Raw genomic sequence first — 25,768 nt, 5'->3', positions numbered from 1 at the left:
AGCTCCTGAGCTCTGATTCCTACAGACCAAGAGCCTGGACCAGCTGCATGTACTGGACAGACTGCTAACCCTCCACGCCCCTCAATCCCCCATCCGTAAATGGGCACATTGCCATCCACGACCACCCGACAGCCCCAGCACCAGGAAGCGTGCCCTCGGGAACGTGAACAAACCCAGAAGCCACAGCCAGCCAACAGCAGGTGACACCCCCCACCTGGGAGACCTCAGGAGCCACCCGAGACCAGGAGGGAGGACAGCATAGTATAGCCAGGGGCCTCCAAATAAGATCCAGGACATTCCATTAAATATGAATTTCAGGTACACAACAAATAATATTTTAGTTTATTTTTTAGACACCCGAAGACTGTTGGGTGTCTTGCACTTTTTTTTTTTTTTTTTTTTTTATTGTTGGGGATTCATTGAGGGTACAATAAGCCAGGTTACACTGATTGCAATTGTTAGGTAAAGTCCCTCTTGCAATCATGTCTTGCACTTTTATCTGCTAAACCTGGCCCCCCTCTTGGCTGTGCCAGTCAGACGGGCCTTCGCGAGAAGTCAGCCTCACAAAGCGTGGGATGAGACCAGCGGCCACACCCGCAAAGGTCGCCCTCAGAGAGATGGTCTCCATAATATTTGCTTCCCCTTAAAGAATTGCTCTCTAACATTAATGAATAAAATAAAAGTGTTCTAACTACCATTTTCCATTGCAGTCTAATTCTGCAAGAACTAAGAAACAAAGTGGTGACTCCCACAACAGGGATCACCACGGTGACAGCTCACCTCCAGGCCCCCAACATGACTTCACCTCACATTCCACCAGAAACCAGCTATAGATTGTGACCCAAGAATCCTTGTGCAAACAAATCCCAGCCAACTGTGACTGAATGGCAGGAAATGTAGCAGCTTTTTCTAATTTTAACTTTTCCAGGGAATGCATTCCCCCAAACACGGGGCCCTCGCGTCCCCAGACCCCCACAGACCACGCATTCCTTTGCAGTCAAGCAACCACCTCCAGAGTCCAGAACAAGACACAGATTTCACAGCTGGCTGGCCTGGCTGTGAGGGGTCCCTGGGCTCTGTGTCCTGTGCTGACTCACCACGCGATGTTCCACAGTGACTAAGAGGCTGGAATGAGCTATCGGAACAGGAAGTGCTCCCAGACCCGCTCCAGACCCGCGGGCGAGCCACCGGGAGTCTCCACTTCAGGACGGCAGAGCCAAGTACCAAGGAGAAACTGGAGCCCAGGCCCAAGGACACACAGGCCAGCACTGTGAAGGCCTGGAAAGCCCAACCCTGCAAATTATCCCCAGGAACAGAGGACTCAGAATGCGCCCCCTTTGATTTTAAAAGTGGGGGAGGCAGGGGGAGGGATGGGGCGCCAAGAAACAAAGTGGGAGGCAATATTTGCAATGCTCATGACTAAGAAAGGCTACTTTCCAGAAAACTCAAAGCACTTCTATAACCCAGTAAGAAAAATGGGCAAAAACCATGAAAAGGTGGGAAGAAACCAGAATAGCCATGTTAATCATCAGAAGAACATAAATTAAAGGAGAAACCAAACACCATCTCACTCCCACCAGGCTACCCCCTCATTAAAGACAGCAGACCACCTTGAGTGAGGGGAGGATGTGGGGGCAGCTGGGTGAACTTGAACATTGCTGTGGGAACCCAGGTGTGCTCCCCAGTGAACAGGTGGGTGGGGGCACACACAAAGATCTTCACAGCAAGAGTGGTTTGTGATAATAAAGGGCTGTTAACAACCTGCTGCCCTCAGGAGAAGGAAGGAGTAACTAGGCCATTAGCATCCAGCAGCCCCCACCCAGGTGTCTGTGGTTTCAGTTGTCCTCAGTGACCTTCAGTCCAAGAGCAGGTGAGTATGCCAAGGACATTCTCAGAGAAAGAGAGAGAAGCACATTCATATAACTCTTGTCACGATGTGTTGTTAAAACTCTTCTATTACTGATTACTGCTGTTAATCTCTTACTGGGCTAATTTATAAATTAAACTATCATAGGGATGCACGTTTAGGAAAAAGCGGAGTAGATATAAGTAGGGTTCACTATCATCAGAAGTTTCAGGCATCCCCTGGGAGTCTTGGAAGGTATCACCCTCAGGTAAGGGGGCCTTACAATGGGAAACCACACAGTAGTGACCTGGGTGAACTATAACCCATCAATACAGATGAACTGCAAGGACATATTATTCAGCCAAGAAGGAACTCTTGGAAGAACGTACATTAGCTACCTAGTGCTGTGTAACAAATCGTCCCAAACGGGAGTTTATTACTTCAGTTTCTTCTGGTCAGGAATCTGGGTGCAACCCTCTTCTTTAGGGCTGCCAAGAGGGTCTCAGTGGAGGCTGCAGCTCCATCTCAAGGCTCAACTGGGGAGAGAGCCTCCAAGCTCACCCAGGGGCACATGTCCAGTTCCCTCAGCTCCACACTGGCTGCTGGTGGGAGGACCCCCTCAGTCCATGCCACCTGGGCCCCTCTCCATGGCTGCTTGTCCCACTGAGGCCAGCAAGGGAGACAGTCTGTTGTCAAGGAAGAAGTCATAATCTCATGTAGCCTAATCACAGCAGGGGCATCATCACATTTGATGAATTCTATTATTTAATAGTTATTAATAGAGGCAGGCTGCAGCCCAGCTTACACCCAAGGGAGAGATCAGACAGGGTGTGAACACCAGGAGGTGTGGACCACTGAGGGCCACAAAGGAATGCTGTATGGTTCCATTTATGCAAAATCTAAAACAAAAAACAAAGGATGTTGCTAAGGAACACAATCCTATGTGATAAAACAGGGGCTAGCAACCACCAGGTTCAGGACCATGCACTTTAAATGCTTCAGATGTCGCTGATAAACACTCTGGATGAGAAGAAGCCGAGATGGACCGAGAGTGAAGTGACAGTGTGCATGTCAACGCAAAGGACCAAGTCCCAATTCTTGGCCTAGGTAGTGGCTACACAAATCTTTACAAATGTTTGTTGTTTAGGTGATTAATCACCTCCAAATATTTTCAAATATTATTTATAGCTTGGCCCCTGGGTACCCCATGGATAGTGAGAACAAGTGCTCTGTCCTGCAGAACTCCTCTGGGGCACCCCTGCCTCCTGTCCCCGTTGTCTTGCAGAGAAACAGACCAGCTCCCATGCAGAAGTAGGTACACACCCCACCCCCCGCAAATTCTGCTTGCCCTCCTAGCCAAACTGGATTGAAAGGCCACCAGCCTTACCCAGTGCTAGGTCCTACGGTTCCTCCAGGCTCCTCCAAGCTGGGGACTGGCTCCAGGAGCTGCCCCACCTCTGCCCTGCAGTGTCAAGCACAGGCCATAAAAGCTCTGGAACCAGGGCTCCCCTCCAGGACCTTGAAGTGCTCTATTGTTGGGGGTGGGGGGGGGTGAGTTCTGTTCTGTGCCTTCTCCAGGCCACTGAAAACAACAACAATCGATTGCTGGAAGTTGGGAGTCGCCCAGAGCCACATCCTGTTTGGCCATGGCAGTGATTTAATCATGCCAATGTGGCCCAGACAAAAGAACTTTCTACGCAGGCTTAAAGGAGAGACATGACGGCTGCAGCAAGGAAGGAGCCCAGCCAGAGTCTGCTGCACGGTCAGGGAGCCGAGTGCTGGATGGGTGACCGGCAGGGAGGGCAGCGGCAGGGACCCTGCATTTTCAGCCAGTCCCTTGCACCCGCACAACCACTGCGCAGGCTGCCAGGTACTTGTTGAATAAATGAATGACTGTAGCCCTTCTCCAGACAGGGTTAGGGAATGCCAGAACACAGAGACAGCCCCTCTGAGCGAGACAGAGCTGCCACTGCAGCAGCAGGGCCAAACCCTGGTGACACCTTCTCCCCAAAGGTTAGAAAGTCAAGCGCAGAGACCCTATGTGTGCACATGTGCACACACATGTTTAGTTACTCTCTGCATGTGGGGTTCACTCTGTGCCCTAACTCTCCGTGCAGAAACAACCAACAAAGCAGCTCCCTCTGTGTGTTGGGAACATTCATCCGGCTTTAATCAGCCATCTTTGGAGGAGAGACAATCTCATCCTGTTTTCCAGCAGCCAGCCCCTAAGCTGCTAAGGGGATTAGTGGGGGCCTCGGCTATAGGTCTGACACCTGCCAGTCACTCCAAGCCTGCTGCTTTGGGCTCTGAATTTCAGAGCAGGTTAATAATGTGCCATTGTCCCTGCATTCTCAGGTTCACTCAGCCAAAAAAGACGATCCGTGTCTGCTTAGAAGCTGCTCACAGGCCAGGAGAGCAGCGCTTCTCTAAATGTCTGGGCCAGAAAGAACAAAGGACGCACTGCTGGGAAGAGGGGCCTCAGCAGGGCTCAGAGAGGGCTGCGGCCTTACCAAATGAGGCTGCGTAGCAAAGGGCAGGTGCTGGTCAGGGCATGGGGACCCTGGGCTCCTCCCTGGCACAGGGGCTGGGTGTTGCCCGAGGCATAGACAGGTACTAAGTTCAGGACACGAGCCACGGACACAGCATGTGAGGCAGACACAGCACAGAGGGCCAGGCCCCAGCTCCCCATGAGCCTCTTAAATGGGGGATGATAATACGTCTGTCAGAATTGATGTCAACGTGCTATCATCAAAGAATAAAGCCCATTCTTGATCTGATCACCTTAATTTCTCCCTAAGGTCCTTTTCTCTGTTCCAGGATCCCATCCTGGGAATGACACGTGACATTTCCTTGTCCTGTCTTTTTAGGCTCCTCTTGGCTGTGACATTCCCACAGGAATCTCTTGTTTTTGATGACCTTGACAGTTGTGAGGACTGGTTAGGTGCACTGTAAGATACTGCTCGGTCTAATGCTCTTTTGCAGGGAGTCTGGGGCCATGTGTTATTCAGAGGGAAACCACAGAGGGGACATGCCCTTCTCACCACCTCCTACCCCCAACCCGATTTAGCACCATGACGCAGACTGTGGTCACCAGGCCCAGCCTCCCTTCTCTAGGCCCCTGGCTCCCTCCTGCTGAGAGACTCCCCGAGGCTCACTGCCCACCTATCACAGAGGCAGCAGCCCGGGCTCCCCTGCAGGCAGCTGCGGGCACTCCAGCCCTGTCTCTCCACAAGGACTGAAGTTTGCTAGTGCAAAGTACCAGCTGACTATAAGCTCAACACGAGTTCAAAATTGGAGTGATCAAATAAGTAGAGGAGAGAACCTGGCCTGTGTGTATAAAAGGTCATTTCTAGGTGGGCTGGCGCTGGGTGGCCTTGGCCTCAGCAGGGGATGCTCTTTGTGGGGTGTGTGGGGCCTGTGATGAAGGCTGGGCCCCCGTGTCCAGAGGATACAGCCCCACACTCACCATCCTGCAGACCCTGTACCGGGTCATCCTTCACTCTGGAGAGCTCGGTTTCTGCAGGGACTTGGAAACACCGGGCTGGCACACAGGACGATGAGGCCCGAGGAAAATCCTCTCTTAGCGGAGAAGCAGGGAAGCCGCTGGGGGTGGGGGAGTTAAGATGGAATACTCTGGATCAAACTACTTTTGTTCACTTTTTGACTCCCAGAGCTCAGGTGAACTGGCCAATGCCTCAGTTTCCCTATAGGCTAAATGAAGAGGCTCTTCAAGTAGGATTCTAGAATTAGGCATGAGTTCTCAAAATGGGGGGGGACCGCATTAGACAATGGGGTTCAGACACAGGAGGTGAGGGACAGCATGCTCAGGTACAGGCAGAAGAGTGGGGTTCAGACACAGGATGTGAGTGACAGCGAGCTCAGGTACAGGCAGAAGACTGGGGTTCAGACACAGGAGGTAAGGGACAGCATGCTCAGGTACAGGCAGACTCTGGGGTTCAGACACAGGAAGTGAGGACAGGGAGCTCAGGTACAGGCAGAAGACTGGGGTTCAGACACAGGATGTGAGTGACAGCGAGCTCAGATACAGGCAGACTCCGGGGTTCAGACACAGGAAGTGAGGGACAGGGAGCTCAGGTACAGGCAGAAGAGTGGGGTTCAGACACAGGAGGTGAGTGACAGCGAGCTCAGGTACAGGCAGACTCCTGGAGACAGCGGCAGTGCAGCTGAGCTCAGGGCAGCCACGTGCACCTCTGCCAGGCTACTCCATCACTGTTTCAGAGGCAGGAAACCAATTCATCTGGGATAACAACCCAACCAACAAAAGCATGCCTGTCCCCCTACTCTCAGGAGCTCCCCACCTGCTCGACTCTGCTGGGAATATTCAATTCCTGCAGAAACTAATTCAGACAAATTTACTCCATGCTAACCTTCCCCTTCCTAGTTCCTGAAACTCGCTGGGTGGAGAGGCCACTGCTTGCTGCCGGATCACGGCCCGCTCCTGCGGACAGGCAGAGGCGTGTGCTGGACACACTTCACATGTGTCTCGAATCAGGCTGGGTCGTATCATGATCCCCATTACAAATCGCCACTCGTCATAGGCAGGCAGGGCCTGCCATGCTGAGCAGGGATCACAACACCCTGGTGGGAACTCACTGACTGGCTCAGAGCCCCTCCCCTTCTCCCACACTTGGCCAAAAAGCACCTAGCCACTGCCACCAGCCAGGGGACAGGGATCAGTCAGGTCAAGCAGGGGACGGAGGGAGCAGAGGGGAACTGGCAAGGGATCGCTGGCTTTTTCTGAGCTAAGGAAGATTGTGGATGCCCTGGGCTGCGGTTGAGTCTAGTCCTTACCACAAAATGCAGCCGGGAGGCCTTCCAGTCTCACTGACACACAAAGCCAAGGACTGTGCCATGCCTGATGCTTCCCTGGCTTCCAAGAGGGCTTGACACACCCAGAAGTGAGATTTGGAGTATTGCTATTGGCTCCAGTGGGCCCACAGGATGATTACCCCCCACCCCCCAACTCCACCCAGCACAGCAACTTCGGAGGCAGCAACATGGGATGGATGGAGCTCACATCCGGCAGCTGATAGAGGAGCTGATGTCAGTTCTGGAAGCTTCTCCCTGCCCTGACAGATCTAGAGAAGCACCTGGAGATTGGCTTTCATTCCATGTTGGCTGCCCAGCCTTGCAACAACCCCCTCTCCCTCCTGCCACCACCAAAATCAGGCTTCAGAAAGGACAGAAGGGGTTCCAGGAGCCTGCGGCTGAGCAGGCACTCACAGCTGTTCATGGGGGGACGTGGTACAGGACTCCCCCAGACGGTTGGGCGGCAATGACATTGGAGCCTCCCACAGAAGAGGTGGTCCCCAGAGACGTGATTTCAGGCCCAAGTGCTGGAACTACATCTGCAAAGTAAAGCTGTATGTGTAGCTTAGAGATGCTGCTAAAATTCCAATCTTGGAAGAGACGATTAAATGGAAATGCTATCGCTGGGCGTGTACAGGACAGGTGGACCAGTGCCTTGCATCAGGAGGGCTCAAGAGTGCACTGGAAGCAATCCCCCGCCCCGCCCCGGACCACCGAGGGGAGGGTGCCAGCCAGATGGGGGAAAAGCGCATGGTGCGTGGAATGCCCGGCGGTGGAGGCAGCAGAACCGAGCACAAATGGCCACATTGTAAAAATAGTGCTGTTGATTTATCCCAGGTAAGGGAGTTACATGCGGTCACAGATTCTTATTTGTGCACGGGCTGTGTTTCCTATGTCTTCTGTGTATGCGCATGCATGGCTCAGAAACAAACAAAATGACAAGCATTGAGCAGGCGTTAGTCTCCAGAGGCTTCCAGTCTCAGACTTCCTAGGACTTCACTTATGTCTTTCGTGTGTTACCCATCACAGCACACTTCAGGTGGACTCTCTCTGAACCATTCACAGTGGTGCTGGTGGCGCTGGGCTGGGAGCAACATCTCCTTGCTTGAGGTCTATTCAAATTAAGCTCCCCGAGCAAATGAGCAGAGAAAACCTACAGTATCTAAAAGAATTCACTTGAGTTTTCATTTTTTATCATAAGTAGTTTTCTGTACCTGTAAATAAAAAAGCCCAGTAGAAAAACCTTACAGAAAGTTGAAGCTAATAAACACTGTTTAAGAAGGGAGGCCGATGATGAGCATATACAGAAGGTGCCAAAAAAAAGTATACACAGTTCAAGAAAGGAAAACAGTGTATAAAAATCATAGTACTCAATATATACCTATAATAAAAGATGAATTCAACTCTGGTTGAACATGTTATTTTGTTTTGTTTTGTTTTATGGAGACAAGAGTCTCACTCCGTTGGCCAGGTTAGAGTGCCGTGGCATCAACTCCTGGTTCAAATGATCCTCCTGCCTCAATCTGAGTAGCTGGGACTAGAGGTGCCCCCCACAATGCCCAGCTAGTTTTTCTATTTTCAGCATAGATGGGGTCTTGCTCTTGCTCAGGCTGGTCTTGAACTACTGAGCTTAGGTGATCCACCTGCCTTGGCGAACCACCACACCTGGCCCCTATGAGCATCTCTTAAATTCGCAAAGGTCAAAAATGACTTATGCATCACAAGTTTAAAACCGTTTTTTCCCCTTTTCTTAAAATACACATACTTTTGGCCCCCTCTGTAGCTACTCAGCACCACTCATCATTAGAGACGCAAATCACACCTCAAGGAGACGCCACCCTACTGCCATGACAGAAAGGACAAACGCTGGTGAGGATGGGGAGATACTAGAACCTTGTGCCCTGCTGGAGGAAACGTAAGGTGCAGTGACCACTGTGGAGAACAGTAAAACCAGATTTGCCGTACAACCCAATAATTCCAGCTCTGGGTACATTTTCAAAAGAATTGAGAGCAGGGTGTGGAAGGGATGATTTGCACACGCGCGTTCATAGTGGCATCACTCACAACAGCCAAGAGGCAAAACCCAACACTCCTGGACAGATAAATGTGTAAACAAAATGACATATGCACACAATGGAATATTATTCAGGATTAAAGAACGAAACATCACAGGCCACAACATGATGAACCTTGGGGACACTGTACTACGAAACATGCCGGTCACAAAAAGACAGATGCCCTATGATTCCACTGCCAGGAAGTGCCCGGAGTAGCCAAATTCAGAGACAGAAAGTGGAACAGGGGTTCCTGGGAGCAGGGGCACAGGGACAGGGTTGAGAGTTTCAGTGCTGTGGGATGAAAATGTTCTGTTACACGACACACTACTTGCTTAAAGATGGTGAAGACGGTAAAATCTGTATTATATGCCTCTCGCCACAGTTAAACTTTGTGTTTTTTTTTTGGGATACAGAGCCTCAAGCTGTCACCTTGGGTAGAGGGCCGTGGCATCACAACTCACAGCAACCTCCAACTCTTGGGCTCAAGCGATTCTCCTGCCTACGTCTCCCAAGTAGCTGGGACTACAGGCGCCTGCCACAACGCCCAGCTATTTTTTGGTTGCAGCCATCATTGTTGTTTGGCAGGCCCCAGCTGGATACGAACCTGCCAGCTCAGGTGTTATGTGCCTGGCGCCCCTGCCGCTTGAGCCACAGGCGCCGAGCCCACAGTTAAACATTTTAAAGAATAAAGTTAAAAAAGGAGCTATGCCCATTAGCCGACTTTGTTTCCTTCACGTTGTTTCAGAAGGAATCTGCGCCTGGCAGCCCTCCCCATAGCTGGGCTCACATCCCCGTCCTTTCAGCTCCAGACTGATAACCCACAACACAGCTCTAAAGCAGTTAAGGGGCAGAAAACGTCAAGCCCCTCTTTGTTTGCTTTCTGAGGCAAAAAGTGTTCCTGATCTCCAGAGCTAACAAACAAAAGAGAAAGCAGGACCAAGTCCCACATGGGACACACACACAGAAACCTAAGGGACAGAAGTCAGCAGAATGCCCATCAGATGAAATTAGCCCCAGGAATTCCAGGTCGGCTGAAGGACGGCGGCCCTTGTGAGGGCTCACTTTCCACTTCCTGCCATCTGCAATGTTTGTCACTTATAATACAAAGGCACTTATTACCTGACAATAAAAAAGCTGAAACCCAACTCTGGGAGGCTGAGGTGCACAGGCTGCCTAAGCTCTTCAGTTCTAGACCAGCCTGAGCAAGAGTGAGACCTCGTCTCTGCTAAAAATAGAAAAACTGAGGCAAGAGGATCGCTTGAGCCCAAGATTTTGAGGTTGCTGTGAGTTATGACACCACAGCACTCTACCCAGGTAGACAGAGTGAGACATGGGCTCAAAAAAAAAAAAAAAAGATTGAAGCCCACACAAAGTTTTCAAAACTGGGATCTCAGAAATGACATCACTCAAGACACGAGGGGAGAAACTCTGAACTGGTCATTTTCAATCTTAGTTGGGCACAGAGTCACCTAACGATGCTCTGGAAATTAAAAAGCTGGGCCCAGAGCCCCAGGCCAATGGAAATCTCTAGAGAAGGGACTAGTGGGAGGATTTTACCCCTCACAGGTGCTTCTGACACATGCAGAGAGGGAGAGGAAGTCAGGACAAGAGACAGGACAAGGAGTCCCTTAAAGACACCTGGGCCCGTCCTTCAGCAGGAGCATTCCCAGGTGTGCTGAGTTTTGCCCAGTGCAGCTACAACTAAAGCAGAAACTTCAGGAACAGAGGGGAGCAACTAGGGAGGGAAAAGGACACGTGTGCCATGACATGTACCCTGAGCTGGGGGTGAGGGTCCTGCCAGGCAGAGGAGCAGGGAGGCCTGGGCCCACGAGGAGCCCCCGGGAAGCTGCAGGGCAGGAAAAAGCATGATCAGATCCGTGTTTCCAGTTCTAGAAAAGAGCAGAAGCCCCGGTGGAGCCTGTCTGGCATGCTGAGGGCTCTGTGCACGTGTTCGAGGAGGGACACGGTGGACAGCAGGATTGAGGCTGGGGCCACCTCCCAGACACAGCCACACCACCAGTGCCTCTGCAAACACGCGGGGCCGGCCCACCACGGCCGCGAGCACACAGGGTAAGCTTCAGAGGAAGGGGCTCTGCACCCTCTCCACGCCCCGAGCCACCCACAGATCAGAGCATTCAACACAAAATCAAAATCACAACAACAAAACAAAAGTCCAACAAATTTGAAACCCTGAACAACACGGAAACGCCTACCAAGACTGGCTGCTTCAACAACACAAAACTGAAACTCCTCAAGGACACTCCTGGGGAGACGAGGAAGTGACGCTGGCCGAGATAAGCTGGAATGTGAAGTTGAACTTCCAAATCATAAAGGAGGAAAGTTGGACAAGGAGGCGTGAAAAGCCAAGTCTCCAGGCAAGAGGGCAGCGAGGAAAGCAACGGCTTGAGTTATTACACCCAACGTGGAAACCTAGAAAGGGGCGCACCCACTGGGCAGGACCACCGACCCTACACACAGCAGCATGAAATACAACTGTAAGGGGAGCCAGGAAGGCAGCAGTGCAGGGGTATCAGGAAAGTAACAGGCGGGACCCTAGACATTAAATGCACAAGAGGACTTCACACTGACAAAAGCGTTAAATGCACAAAACACCCAATGATCGTGCTGAAAGAGCAACTGAAACTTCAGACAACCATCAGCATGGGTCCAGAGGAAAAAACGAGACAGCAGCAGGCACCAGGGAGGCACAGCCATCGCTGAGGGGTGACAGTCCAGCAGAGAAGACACATGGCCCAGGACGGGGAAGACATGAAAGGCGACAGAACCAGGGGCTGGATTCCGTCATCGACATCACACTCCACGTCCTGCAGAAATACAACTGCTTTTGCAAATATCCAGGGAGTAATTCTTGGCCAATAAACTCCCCAAAGTGGAAAATTGTACAGGACAACACCCAGCCCCCAAAGCAATCCTGGGAGTTAAGTAGAAAATAAAAGGAACAAAAAATTAAAAATTGAATAACCTCCTGAATTAAAGAGGACATTAAAACAAAAACTCCTTAGAACAGCAGTTTTCAACCTGAGGGTTGCGACCCACAGGAAGTGTATTAAAGGGCCATGGGAGGGAGCGTTTCCAGGCAGTTTCCACTGCCTTTTAAGGTACCACAAGGAGACCTCAGGGTCATGGGAGCACCAGGTGACCTGTCTTTCCCTTGCCCCATCGTGGAGACGACCCCTCCGCCCACCACCCCAGGGTTCTCCCTGTGAGTATAGACTAAACTTTCAGAGAGGAAAGCACAGCTCCACAGTCCTCCTGTTACCACCGAGCTGACCTCTCCCTGACCACCTGCCTACGGCCTAGACAGTCCCCACTGTTCACTCCATCAGGCAAACCTGGAAGAGGTTGCCTCTCCAGTCAGGGGAGGAGTGGGTATCCCCACAGTGGGGCAGGAAGTTCAGCAGATGTCCTGGACTGGTGAGCTTGTGGTCAGCACTCAGTCCCTACGGAACATAGAAAGGGTAGTCAGAACAGTGGCAGCAGCTAAGGGCAGGCTTCTGAGTGTGCAGATTTATCACTCAAGCACCTGCCACTCTGTGACTCTGATAATCCCAACCAAATTACACCAAGGAAAGGAAGGCTCAACATCACCGGGTCTCTGGACTTTAGTGACACCTCCCCAGTGAGAGATGTGTGGGAGGATGTGGGGCTGCAGGAAGGTTGTTACCGGACTCTTTGCTACAAAGAGGGCAGCTTTCACAAACACTAGTGCTAAGGAGCAAGTGCAGAGATGTACAAGGACGGGGCAGAGGTTACAGGGCTAGAAGGAGGGTCAGTGGCTGCAGTGGGGGTGCCCACGGAGGCAGAGAAGGCAGACGGGTACCTGAGTGCCAGGGTGCAGTGGGGGAAAAGGCGGAGGCCTCTGCTTCACACCCTTGCAGCGCTGGGGTCTCAACACGTCCTCCGCCCCATCCTTGCCTACACAACTGGCCTTCACCCACCTGCCCTCACATCCTACCTGAGACCTCCACTCCTAGCCTCCCCACAGCGCCGCCCCATGATGCTGCAAGGCCTGGTTCCAGTAAGCACCCTGACTGCCCTGAAGTCTGGGGACCTGCACCTGGTGTGGGGCAGGACAGAGGAACGGTTAAGGCTGCCTGGACTGACATCCTTGTCGGCACTTTTTGGCTCAGACAAGTCTCTTCCACTCAGCAATGCCTCAGTTTCCCAATCTGTTAAACAGAGACAGTAAGAGTCCCTCCCCTCCTGTGCATGGACAGGAGGGAGAGTTTCCAGGCAAAGTGCTGGAGACACTGTAACCATTACTGGTGGACAGATGCGTGTGATGCAAACCGCTGAACGAGAATCTGGAGAGAGAGAGCACATAAACACAGTCCCTGAGCAAAGCTGGTTACACACATTATAAAATTTCTGCCATCAACTACATTAGTTTAATTACGCAAAGCTTTTATACATTCTCTGCCAGACAGGCAGTGTTCACGGTAGTTTGAGAAAGAGGACTATTTGCCCTGGTATCCATTTCTGAAGTTTGTGAGGACCCTTATAATTCAGAGGAAGATAAGAGAGTCAAATGGTATCAAAGGCCCAGGCATCCTCAGATGTCCAATGACGAATAGACTCAGCATAAAATTAAATCCAACATGCCAGCACCTTCTGTCCACAAGCCCCTCGGGGTACCACAGACCTCCGTACTACACACGACCACCTCCTTCCTGTATTCCAGACACCTGCTGTATACACAGACACGTCAATTATCCTCTCAGCTTTAGTTTCATCATCATAAAATGTGAACAACGCCACTTAACCTACTGGCTTTTCCTGATGATTAAAGAAGGAGAAGAATCTAGTACAGTGACCGCCTGTGGGCGTTAGGAACACTAGCTGCCCTTCCCCTCCTCCTCTTCTCCCCTAAAGTATTTAAATTTACGGTTTGTTGTTTCCCTAAAGACAATGGGAGGCGGGGCTGGGGTGGGCAAGAGACAGCCTCACCTGCCAACTCTCAACCCAAACAACGACTGTTATTTTAGTACATTCCTTTCCAGGCCCTATTTGCAAAGCTCTACCAAGCTGCCTATTTGCAATTTCCAACAGCATGATCTGAAGTCATAGGACAGCCACAAACAACCCGGCATATTCAAAGTTACACATGGCATGTTTTTCCCCAAATGCCTAATTGACAATCATCTTCTGAGTAGTAAATGGGCATTTTGTCCTGAATGTGTTACTCACCGTTCCAGGCCTCTGACACGGCCTGGGAATCACCTCTAGGTTCCCATTTCCCAGCTCATCAAAATAACCCCTCTCCTTCCCACAGTAATGATCAAACGCCCAATTTAGCAAGCAGCAAATTTCTAGACTATTTCACTAATGACAACCCCACCCCCACCCAGCCAGAAGCTTATGACATCATTTTCCACCTTTTCACTATGTCCTTTTAACCTTGAAAAAAATTATGGCTTTCCTCAGAGTGTGCTGGGGACAGCTGTTTTTCCCGTTACAGCAGCATCCTCAGAGTGCGCTGGGGACAGCTGGTTTTCCCATTACAGCAGCAGGTTGCACTCAGGTTTTCCCAGTAGTAGAGACAGGATTAGCTGGGTTAATGTGGGTTAAACAGAAATCTCTCTGGATGGACGGTAAGCTGCAACTTCTCAGCAGTTCAGTGGGGCGCAGTGAAGGTGGTCATCAGAGGGGCACTGACCACCCAGCCTGGTGCATTTCAGAAACAGACAATTAAAGCCAGGGCACATCCTGACTGCTGACCTCCAACACGGGATGGACATGTCCCAAGGAGTGTGGAGGGCTCAGCTGTGCAGGGCGGGCTGCTCTGATGCAGTTTCAATTGCAGAATCTCCACTTTTCCAGTCCTTTTCTTTCTGAGATATAAAAATGCTGGGATGCCTCTAATTATCCAACTGTTGGCTTCATTTCCGAAGTGTCCTTTTGGGTAATAAAAGCAACTTTTAAAAACTGTACAGGACAGTCCTTTAATCAGGAGATGATTCTGTAAGAACTTTGCAATGGGCCTGGAGGGAGAAGCACCACATGTATGTCACACATGTGGGGTCATGGGGGCACCAGGTAGGAGCTCAGGTCAGCCACATAGGTGCTAGGCCATGAGGAAGGTGACCCATCCAGGGTGGGATGTGGCGTGCTGGGTCACCTTCCTGGATGAGTCACCCCCCTGACAGGTTACCCTCCTGGCCCCTTGCAAATCTCGCTCACACACCTGAGCGTCTTCCCAGTGCCCTTAGATATAAGTTCAAAGTTGATGGAAGCCCAGAAGGACCCGTCAAATCCCGCCACTGGCCTCTGGCTTCCCTCTCAGGTGCTCCCAGGCAATTTTCACTGTGTCCCTCTTTTGATGGCTTGGACTTATCAAGCCACCCTGACCAGAACTTAACCCCCGCCACCCCCAAAATCCCCACAGATGCCCACAGAGCTCCTGACTTGCTCTTTCCTTTAGGTCCTTCTGCTCACTGGAGATTCTTGGGGGAGCCTGCCTCAACTTCCATACAACCTAGTGAACCCTGAATTCTCCCTTGTAAAACTCCCTGGTGGGGTCGTCCCCATCCTCTCTACCTGGCACACAGAGGGGCTCAGTTTTGAGTCAGAGAACAAACGAGTTAAACAAGAGTTAACAAGCAGAAGGGGACGACAACCAGGACAAGGTCCCTGAGAGCTACAGAGGTCAGCTCTCAGATCTGCCTCATCCGCCAACCCCCAGCCCCCTACCCCCCGTCCTGTGCCTAAGTGCCTGGCTCTTGGAACAAATACCCAAACTCACAAACAGGGCCTGGAGCAGGCAGCACCCAGCACTTCAGGGATGCCAGCCAGTCCCACACCTGCCCTGCTGGGGTTTCACAAGGCCCCCAAAGTGCTGCCTCATGTCACTATTAGGTGGATGACTCACAATACTGCAGTGCCAAGAGCAGAGAGGAGGCCAGGCCCCTTTGCAAAACCACACTCAGGAGAAGGGCCAGAAAACATTCTGCCCAGGAATTAGCTTTCCTCCCTTGGCAGAATGAAGAAGGCCTGTGACACTGACCGCAACTGGAGATCAAAATTACAGCCTCACCGTCAGCAGACCGCATGACGAACTTTCTCCTCGTTATGAACCCTGGGTCCTGAAAACCCAGCCTGAGCTTTGCCGAGTGCCAGCCCCCAGCAGTCCATCCCATCACAGCTAATCAGGGACACAGGCCCACAAATCGCCTTGATGACAAGACCCTGGAGAAGGTCACAATTGTCAAACTGGAACACGCAGAAAGCAATGTTCACCCCCTTTTAAGGGGAGCGGGCTCTGAAGACCTCCTGGGTTCTGGACACCCTGTTTGGCCCAGGTGGTGATGTGTGTTAGGCTGGTGTGTACGGTGCAGCCTGAATTTGAAGAATGCAGGTGATGTGGAACCCAAAATGCACAGAATGCAAAGCACCTGAGGGTCTGGACAAATAGAAATCAATCCCCCCAAAACAGGTGGCAGCAAGGAAGGCTGACCTGAAAGGTCAGCAGGTTGCAGACAACAGACTTACAAACTCTTCCCAATGTTGTTCTTTTTGAGGAGCTTTTCTGAGAGGTAATTATACATTCACCCAACAATTAATATAACCAGAAGTCCTCTACAGATTTAAACACAATGAAAGAGTTACTCCAAGGAGGAACATCATGTGTATTGAAAGATCTATGCACCAAAGGTATTCACCACGGTGCTGTTTATAACTTCAAAATAACGGGGAACACAAGGGAACAGGGTGAGGATCTATAAAACCAGACATTAAAGGTAAGAATGCAAATGTGTAGTTATTGATCTAAAAGTACCAGCAATTTTAGATAAAAAGCTTTTTTAAGAAGACATAGTATTTGAGAAGTACTTATTGAAGAATCACTATGTGCCCGGCGCACCGTGCTTGCTGCTTCGTCCTGGTTTTGCTGGGACGCTCTATGATCACCTAGTAGATATCTAGAAAACACACACACACGGGCGCACTGGTCACCCTGAGTGGGAGAATCCCACCCACGTGAACTTTTTCTAGTGTTTCCAAAATGAACATGGAATTAAATGAATAATTTTTTAAAAGTTAAGCAAAAAGGGTCTTTTTTAAAAAAGAAGAAAAATCACAAGGAACTAGTCCCATTTATCTATGAAGTACTTACGAACAAAAGATGCTTCTCACTCCCTACCTCCCCCAAGGGCAGGTAAGGACCTCTTGCAAATAAAGACACAGGGTACAAATAAAGGTACAATACCCGATATTTTACAAGAACATGATCGACGCTTTGTCACTAAATTCTTGCTAAGGACTTTGCGCAAATCATGCTGTTTCCTATTACTCCCATACTACCAGCCAGAGCCACACTGGCCTCCACGGGTGCAGACTGGGACTCATCACACACCTCCGCCCACCCCTATCCTGCCCCCAGCCCTGAGGAATGGGGCAAAGTCAGCACAGCAGGCCCTGGACCTTATTCCAACACCTAGGATGGCATCATTCCTCTTGGCCTTTCAGAGTGAGCGCCTGAAAATATCAAACCCCCCCACTCCGTTCAGTTCAGACCGTGAACATCACGACTCTCCACTCTCTCAGTATTTAAGAATAAACTACGGCACATGCACTCAGGGCTCAAAGGAGGCCTAAGTGGTGAAGACACCACACCGGTAAGTCCAGCCCCAAACACCACGGGCACAGCAACACAGCCAGTCCCCAGGGGCCCTTTCTGTGCTCATGTTTAATCTCCCAGCTCCAGGAGGCAGGCTCTGGGATCTCCACCTTACAGGTCAGAAAGCTACACCTCAGAGAAGTCCAACAATTTGCCCAAGGTCAAAACAGGAAGTCAAGGAAGGCAGCGACTGGGGCAGACAGGTGACAGGTGTGCTCTTTCCCACTGAGAAGCCCCAAAACGAAACCAGTCCCAACAGAGAGCCCAGAGAGCCGTGGGAGAAGCCGCCACAGAAAGCAACTGCTCATATTGCAGGCTGTGAAAACGTCATTTCAGCTATTGTTCCCCTGACAATGGCTTGGGTACAAAAACAGTGTGTTAGAAGAACGTGGTGGATCGTGATAGACAGACGCTCAGTCACTGCATTCTCACTGAGGATCTCCCCCACACCATCGCTCTCCATCGTGACCATCAGGCTGTTTCATATTTGACCACAAAGAAACTGCTGCTTCCAGAAAAGTCACGGTGCCTGCCACAGAGAGAAAACCCCAGCACAGGGACAATCTGAAACCCGGAGACATTCCCATGTGAGAAAGTACAACTGAGCACCGAAAGAGGGCTGTGGGGCGCATGCAAGTGTGTCCCCAAACAACAGGCATGCGTCCCCCTAATGAAACAGTTCTGAACCACAGGTGGTTCCAATAAAATACATGCATGAGCAAAAAAATGTGAACTAAGTAAACCCCCAGGACTCCATTTTTAATGACTAGCCAGCAGCTGATCTCTGGATGTCGCCCAGGGTCAGTACCCTCTGACACGGGCCTGAAATGGGACCAAAATATGGGACTGTGTCAGCTTCCTAGTCCCACACCGTCAGGGTGAAATGCCCAGAGCCAGCTTGTCAGTAGGAGACGGGAGCAGAGCGCTTCACTGTAAGCATCTGAAATCTCGATTTCTGAAATCACAAGACAAAAACAAAAACTCAACTTTTTCAAGGGGACATTTGGGACAGGAATCAGGAGGAAGAAAGTGAGGCCAGATTACAGCCACTGAGAACCACACTGTTTTCATTCATCACACCGTTCACACCAGCTACGAGAGTTATGTAAGGTAGAAGTATTATTTCCATTTAGATTTAAACACAGGACACAAATAAATATTTGATGTCACTTGTCCATCAAGACTAGGATTCTGAGAGTCATTTTTTAAATGTTTAAATGCGCACACATTTCAGGTTTTTCCATTTACCTCTTTGTATTCTAAATCTATTAAAAATTTAAATCCTTTTGCAAAGGGCAATAGTGTAAAATGGGTAAACAAAGGTGAGGTAAGCCTCTTTGATTTAGAAATTGAACTGCACCAAACTATGGCGGTGTCCACTGGACAGTATTTGTACGTAAGCTGACTATCAAACAGGCCAGATTTTTAAAGCCAGAAATTACTTCTGCCACATGTTGTAGGTTTTAAACTGCCCTAATGTCTAAGGAGAGAACATTAGAGGTGTCACTATATGTTATGAGAAGTCACCACCCTAAACTAAGTTTTCGCCTTGGCCTGCCCCTCTGCTAATTCACGGGCCGTCATCTTGGAGGCCTCCTGTGTGTGGAGGACGCGGGATAATAAAGCACAAGCTGTCCCCCCTCCCCATAGCACCCTGGAGAGTGGGACAACAGACCCATGAGGACCCTTGGGCAGAGCTGCAATACAGGGCCAGCTCCTGGCCTCTGGAAGTCAGGGGAGTTTGAGCACGGTACAACAGAGCCTGGAAGGGCAAGTGAGTCCTATAACTGCGGCCTCTGGACAAGTGGGTCCCCCAGCAGCCCCCCCACAAAGGCTGGTGGGAAGAAGCTGTCACCAGCTTTCAGGTGTCCAACCTGAAAGGCATCTGGGGAAGTTCTCCTAACCAGCTGCTCTGCAGGTCGGCTATTCACACCGTCCCCCTGCCAGCCCTGTGGCCAGCAACCAGCATGTGGCCAGCAACCAACACTTGGGCCTCCCTGCCCACGGAGCCCCAGCCCAGCTCACTCTGCCAGCCCCAAATCTTATTACTAACATGCTTCTCAGGAGCCTCCTCTGTATTATTTCTTCTAGAAGTTTCCCTGCTATAATCACATGGCTCTTGGGAGGCACTCGGGCTCAGTGGTTAGGGCGCTGGCCACATGCTCCAGGCCTGGTGAGTTTGATCCTGGCCTGTGTCTGCTAAACAAACAAACAAACAAACAAAAAACAGCTGGGCATTGTGGTGGGCACCTGTAGTCCCAGCTACTAGGGAGGCAGAGGCAAGAGAATCGCTTGAGCCCAAGAGTTTAAGGTTGCTGTGAGCTGTAATGCTACAGCGCTCTACAGAGGGTGACAAAGGAAAACTCTGTCTCAATTAAAAAAAAAAAAATCACATGGCTCTTATCAGCCAAACCCAGAAGCCTCCAGTCCTCCATCCAGTTCTTGGGCGTCTGTGCATGTGCTCCCCAGGACTATTCAGTTTACCAGTGGCTCTCGGCAAGGGCAGGAATAGCACTGGTCCCCCATCTCGGCTGCTCCTTCACACTCCCCCAGCCTTCCTCCCCATCATAGGTGACCCAGAAGCCTGATCCTGCCCCTCTTCTCTTGCCTCCCACTGTGAGCTCTTCACACTCAGGTTGTGGCCCAACTCCAAGGACAAGCAGCAAGCCTGCCCTCTGGCCAATGGCCCCTCTTAGGCCCAGCAGAGGGACCCTGCAGGCCCCCCTGAGAGCTGAGGACCAGCACTTCCCTCAGTCCTGCCCCAGAGCCCTCCCCTGACGCTCCCCAACCCCACCCTGGCCAACCCAACTGGCTCTGAAGTTGAGTGATGCTCCCTCCCACATGCTGCCCGCCTCCAAAGAAAGCTCTCACGTTTTAAAATAATTTTACTGCTAATTATGACGGAGAAAAAAATAATCGGCTTATGTGCACACTCAAGTACAAGGACTTACAGAGTCCTCAGACATGGTCCTTGAGCAGGAGGGCTTTCTCTTTTCTTCCTGTGAGTGGTCCCAGGATGCCCTTCTGGATTCCTGCCCTCGGCTTGAACATTGGAGGGCAGTTCATCACACTCACCCACCTGCCCGGCTTTGTCCCAGCCCATCTTCCTTCCATGCAGACCCTTCTCCTTTCTAGACCAGCAGAAGCAACCCAACCAAACAAGGTTAAGTGGACCACCATCTGAAAGAAGGGAGACACCGCCTGCCTTTCCCAGGAGCCCTCACATTCTCAGAACCTTCTGTGCAAAACATTCCCGTGCTGTGCAAGGGAATAGTGGAAGCTTCTTGGCCTCAAAGCTTCTGCCACGCCGGCCCCGAAGTGCCTCCCAACACTGCTCACACACAAACACCACTGTATCTGTGGTGTCCAACCTGGACGTACATCAGAATCACCCAGAGAGCTTTAAAAACCTACAGAGGCCTGGGCCCCACACTCAGGAGATTCTGATTCAACTGAAGGGTGCACCAGAAAGTGCATGTTTCTATTTTTATTTTCTTTAAAGCTCCCAGATGATTTTAATGTGTAATCTGAGTTCTGACACACTCTATTCTAGCTGGTCAAGTTAGGTTACTCAATGATGTCCACAGCCACCTAGACAGACACAACCCAGGCAGAAGCTAGGCAACTATTTCATCCATTCTGTAAGGGGGGGGGGGGGTCACTGGTGTCAATGTGGAACTAGTTCTTATCCGTGCAAAGATTATTAAGTATTGAGTAATGCTGCCAGCCCAAACGGTAGCATGATGGGAGTATTTACACCACAGCAATCAACAAATGCTACAACCTAGGCTCTGCTTTATCCTCAGGGAGCAGGTTTATCAGCACAATACAAGCTTGGGGTACTCCTACACTGGAGAGGCTAGAAAGATCGGGGCAGGGTTTTCTCAGCTCTGAGGATGTGGGTGGAGATTTAATAAGAACTGGGAACCATAAAATCCTTTCAAACAATGTATTCTTTTCAATCTGTTCAGAAGAAATGAGCTAACAAGATTCAGCAAACAGAATACCCAAGAGACAGCTTTTATTGAACAAATAAGGACAATCTCATTAGTAAATCATTTATTTGATTGTAAAAAGGAAGGTGGAACCCTTATCTTAGATTTATTTAACAGTCTTCCTATTCTAGTGACCTCATCTGCCCACAGTTCCCTTTTCTTGGGACAAGGACAGACTTCACGGCAGGCAGATTCTGTTCGAGTTATCCTAACTCCAAAATCATAATCTTGCAAATACATCAAGCTTTACCCTGCAGACAGGGTGAGTGGCCTCAGGATCCAAGGTGCTAACTGCTTGCCTTACATTTAGGCAGAGAAGTTTTCACAGGTTTTAAAGATTTCATCACCTTCAGAGTACAAGTTATTTTATATTGTGTAAGCGAGGCTGGCACCCTGCTATTTTCATGCCTGTGTTAATGCTCCCAAAATGTGTGACCAAGAGCTGCTTGTTCCTTTAATTTCAGCACACTAGGAGATGTGATTAAGAGCTCTGGACAGATCCAGGTTCAAATCCAAACTCAAGCACTCATTAAACTATTAAGTTGGCGGAATTACTTGTATTCTTGTAGCTTGCCTATAAAATGAACCCCCTTGTAGTTTTGGGGGTTCAAAAAATCTATGCACATGGGTAGTGGAATGATGATACATATTTTTACCCCCATCAAAGTACCCCAAATCTCCACTTTAACTAGAAAAACTCAGTCCCCATTCTCCTCCCTCAAATCCACATGCTGGCTGATGATTTAAGGAGGCACAGTTTACCTGGCAGATGGGACAGCTGTGGTGTGCTATATGGGATTTCACCCTTCGCTCCCTAAAACACAGCACATACACCCCTTATTTCTAAGACACTTTCTGCATTCCTTTGTCTTTTGAGGATCGTTGCCACCCCTTCCACTTAGAGCCCAACTGCCACTTGAGGGCCTTAGGTGCTGAGTTATGTTAACACACAGATGTCCCAGGGGCCCACTGAGTAGCTGGTTTGGGTTTCCTGGAGAACGTGGAATAAAATAGCTGGATTGTTCCCTGGGAGTTCTGGCCCTTGGTGAACTATTTTCCTGTCACTCATCCGTAGTGGGAGGTGGCCGAATGTGGGGCTTCTATTGTGTAAATAGCAAGGGAGCCCAGAGACCCAGCCCTGCTCCCTAAAAGCTGAGTATAAACAGAAGATGCCGGAGGCTCCCTCCTCACCAGGGACCTTTCCCAATTCCTGGTTGACAGGCAGACACTTCGGGGAAAGCAGCCCTGGTGCCCATCTCCAAGGGCATTGGGAAACGTCCCAGGGGCCTGACTTCAATTCTCAGGGAAAAAAAAAAAAATCACAGCACAGCCCAATTCAGGTGTCCAATTTGAAAATAACAAAGCTAAGGGAACCCCACCCGGCCAGCCACTTGCAAAACAGCAGCTTCCACATAGTCAAAACAAGGTTGGCACCTCCAACAAGGTGCTAGGGGAATTTGCCCAGAGCCAGGGTGAGGTCAACAGGGCTGTACTCAATGGCTCCCAGCCTCGTTCGGGTCAAGGGCTCCAGTAAGAAGTCCCCAGGAAGAGAAAGCACACACACCTGTTGCAAATTTCAGGGACACCAAGGGCTCTTTAACAGGCCAGGATCCAAGGACTTAAAACCAGGAGCACCTCTCAGGATCCCAGGGCATAAACCCACCTTCACTGTTTGCATATCTTATTATCATACTAGAGACCAGCATTAGAATAAGAAGAAAGCGTATTCAAACAGCCCCAAGGGAAATAATTCCAGGCTGCGGGTTAAGCAAACAAAACCAAAGGAGAAAAATCCAGAAAATCCTCCCCCTTCCTCCCTCCACCTGGAAAACCAAGAGCACAGCCTAGGAACACACAAAGCACCGGGTTAAGGACACTTGCTTAGCAATTTATCTATCCCACATTCCTGGTCCTTCCAAATGCCCTCCTCCCCATCTGAACCACCACTATCTGCAGCTAGACTTCAGTGAGGCCAAAGTATCGGTGGGAGCGACAACTAAAAAATGAAACTATCAAATGACAACTGGCAGAGCCCAGGAAACCAATTAGAGCAAGGATCTTCCAACCCAGGTTGCTTGGGGAGGGGCTATTCGGGGACAAAAGACAACCTGTGTGGCACCTCTCCTCGCTTGTGCTTTTGGTACCAGGAATTGACAGATGGCATGGGTCCCTGTTAATTGTTTTATAAGGTCACTGAAGTGTAGTGCCTGACTCTTGGGACAACAGGAAAAAAAAAAATTAAAGCTTCTCAGGCTTTTCTACAGCTGGTCATTGTTCATTTAATAAACAAGTGAGCCATAAAACAAACCCCTAGGAAGCCAGGTTTTGTTCTCTTTAAGTGTCCTCCCAGAACTAACTGTTCCCTCCCAGAGCAGCACAGCCTCAGCATTCCACAGACCCACAGACCTCAGGCAACGTACAACGCAGAGCTGCCCTAACATTAGTGCCCCCTTGCTTTTGGCCACCTGCCCATCAGCAGAAAGCAGAGGTGGGGAAAAGGGGTTTCAGAATGCTGGCCTCCTCCAAGCTCCCCACTTTGAGGAATTTGGCCTGGACCAGTCTCCATTAAGAACAGACAACCAGGAATAGTCACCTCCAAGCTCCACTGTCCACTCTTGGAATCTGTTTCCTAGGCAGTATAACCAGGTGAGAGGTGGCCTGTTATCCTAGATGACCACAGTAATATGGACTGGCAAAATGCTCCCCAGCACCTTAAAGTACAGCTGCTGTCCACACACGGATGTCCAAACGCTCTGCAAACCACCCATTAATTTTTATGGTGGCCTGGGAAGCAGATTGAGAATCATTACCTTTGTGTTTACAAGGCAGGCAACCAAACCACACAAGGAGCAAAGGCTCCCGGCCTCTCTCATCAACCCATCTGGGCCACAGACGTCAGGCAGAACCCCAGCCCATGGGGAAGGGAACTGCACAGGGAGCCAGGGCAAAAACCCAAACTTTGGGGCTAGGGGAGGATTAAGGGCTGCATAAAGGAACTGCTCCCGTTTGGGCAAGAATGGCTCCAGTTCTAACTTAAAGACTGAATCTGCATGACTAGGACAGGCTGGAAGGAAACGTGGGGTGAGGCATGGTTTCTGGTTTGCTGTTTATATTCTCTTTATTTCCACACTTTGGCTCTGAGCATATATTGTTTTTGTAATTATAACAAAAGTTATGCTAACTTTATTATTACTGCTGATAAACAATATAGTACCAGTCTGCCGCACTAACTTGCTAAGAACGAACACGAGTAAAATCCAGTACAATCCTTTCCAAACCTCCCTGCTCAGTGAGGTTCCACAATCCTCTCCCACTCCGAGCGCCCAGCGGCGCTCCCGCGACTCCTCCCGCGCGGCCCGTCCAGGCGCCCAGCACCGGGAAGGCCAGCGCCCGCCCGTCCCCCGCTGCATGTCCAGCCCCGGGCCAGGAGCTGCGGGACCCAACGCCGGGCCGATCAGACGTCCGCGGCACCGCAGAGCCGGCTTCGGAGAGAGCGCCGTGCCCGTCCCCACCCGCCGGCCGCCGTTGCTGTCACCTCGCGGCAGCTGGGGCACCCGACTACCGAACAAGAAACCGGACTTTTCAATTCCATCCTTAAACGAGGGATCTTTGAAGAAGTTGAAATATGCATTGTCACCAACAAGTTTAACTGGGAACCGCGCGCCCTTCCCTCCTCCCCAGAGCCGCGCGAGGGGGGTGCCCCTACGGACCCCACGGGCGGAGCGCGACCCCCATTCATTCCTAGAGGAGGCGCCTGGTCGCCTTGGGAGCCACCACAGCACCGCCCGCAGGGAGCGGGGTGCTCGGCCGGAGCGCACGCCCAGGGCTCCGAGAGCAGAGAACCCGGCGCCCAGAACCCGGCCCCCGCCCGCCAGTCCTGGGGAGACCCGCACGCCAGGGGGAGCGGCGAGGAGCGCGCGAGGCTCCCCGGAAACCACCCCGCGCCAGCGGCGCCAGGCACACCCGCAGCCCCGAACTCGGGCGGCAGGGGAACGAGCGACCGAGCGAGGCTACGGGGCTGGGGGCCCGTAAGGGCTCGGGTCACGACGCCGCCTGCTTACCTGGCTCGCATGGCGTCCCCGCCGGCTCCCGCGGCTCTGCTCGTCGTCCGGCAGCTCGGCCCAGCCGGGGGCGCGCGCGGCTCCGCGGGAATCACCGCGGCGGTGGCGGCGGAAGCGGTGGCGGCGGCGGCAGCAGCAGCAGCAGCAGCGAGGGTCCGGGACCGCCGAGAGTGCCGGGACCGCGCGGCCCCCGCCTCGCCGGCAGAGGGGCGGTCCCACGCGGGGCGGGGCCTGGCGGCGGGGCGGGGCCTGACGGCGGGGGCGGGCCCCAAGCGGAGGCCGCGGGAGGCGCGGGAGGCGCGGCAGGCGGGGGCGCGGGCTCCGGCGCAGGGTGGACCCCGCGC

General features: G+C 51.3%; 1 protein-coding gene across 1 annotated transcript in view; it reads right to left on the bottom strand.

Annotated features, from left to right (window-relative positions):
- Nucleotides 1-25,567, bottom strand: part of SH3BP4 (SH3 domain binding protein 4) — an 85,169-nt gene extending 59,602 nt beyond the window's left edge. The window contains exon 1 of the mRNA XM_053597848.1: nt 25,425-25,567. The gene's annotated coding sequence lies outside the window, so the exon portion shown is untranslated. The remainder of the gene's footprint in view (nt 1-25,424) is intronic.
- Nucleotides 25,568-25,768: the final 201 nt, after the last annotated feature.

The sequence above is a fragment of the Nycticebus coucang genome, chromosome 7, assembly GCF_027406575.1.
Source record: "Nycticebus coucang isolate mNycCou1 chromosome 7, mNycCou1.pri, whole genome shotgun sequence".
In the NCBI taxonomy this organism is placed as follows: Eukaryota; Metazoa; Chordata; class Mammalia; order Primates; family Lorisidae; genus Nycticebus; species Nycticebus coucang.
The sequence above is the reverse complement of the archived record's forward strand: the minus strand, read 5'-3'. Positions and strand labels throughout refer to the sequence as shown.